This window comes from Lathyrus oleraceus, chromosome 1 (assembly GCF_024323335.1).
Source record: "Lathyrus oleraceus cultivar Zhongwan6 chromosome 1, CAAS_Psat_ZW6_1.0, whole genome shotgun sequence".
Classification (NCBI taxonomy): domain Eukaryota; kingdom Viridiplantae; phylum Streptophyta; class Magnoliopsida; order Fabales; family Fabaceae; genus Lathyrus; species Lathyrus oleraceus.
Window position 1 is genome coordinate 410,926,666 of NC_066579.1, and position 630 is coordinate 410,927,295.

A 630-nucleotide genomic window follows, 5' to 3' on the forward strand; every position below is an offset into this window, starting at 1 on the left:
ATCAAAGGTAGTATTTTGGCTGACCATTTGGCTCACCAACCAATTGAAGATTACCAGTCAGTACAATATGACTTTCCTGATGAAGAGATTCTGTACTTGGAAATGAAAGATTGTGATGAACCATTGCTTGAAGAAGGGCCAGAACCTGGTTCCCGTTGGGGCATGGTATTTGATGGAGCTGTTAATCAATATGGAAATGGCATTTGGGCAGTGATTATTACTCCTCAAGGCACGCATCTACCATTTACAGCTAGATTGACTTTCAAGTGTACAAACAACATGGCAGAGTATGAAGCTTGCATTATGGGGCTTGAAGAGGCCATGAATCTCAGAATCAAGTATTTGGATGTCTTCAGTGATTCAACTTTGGTTATGAATCAGATCAAAGGTGAATGGGAGATGAATCAACCCGATTTGGTACCGTATAGAGATTATGCGAGGAGAATTTCAACTTTCTTTACAAAGGTTGAGTTTCATCATATCCCTCGAGATGAGAACCGGATGGCAGATGCTCTTGCAACATTGGCATCAATGATTGTAGTGAAGTATTGGAATGAAGTTCCTAATTTATCCGTGATGCGTCTTTATAGGCCAGCTCATGTGTTTTCTGTTGAAGAGATCAAAGACGAA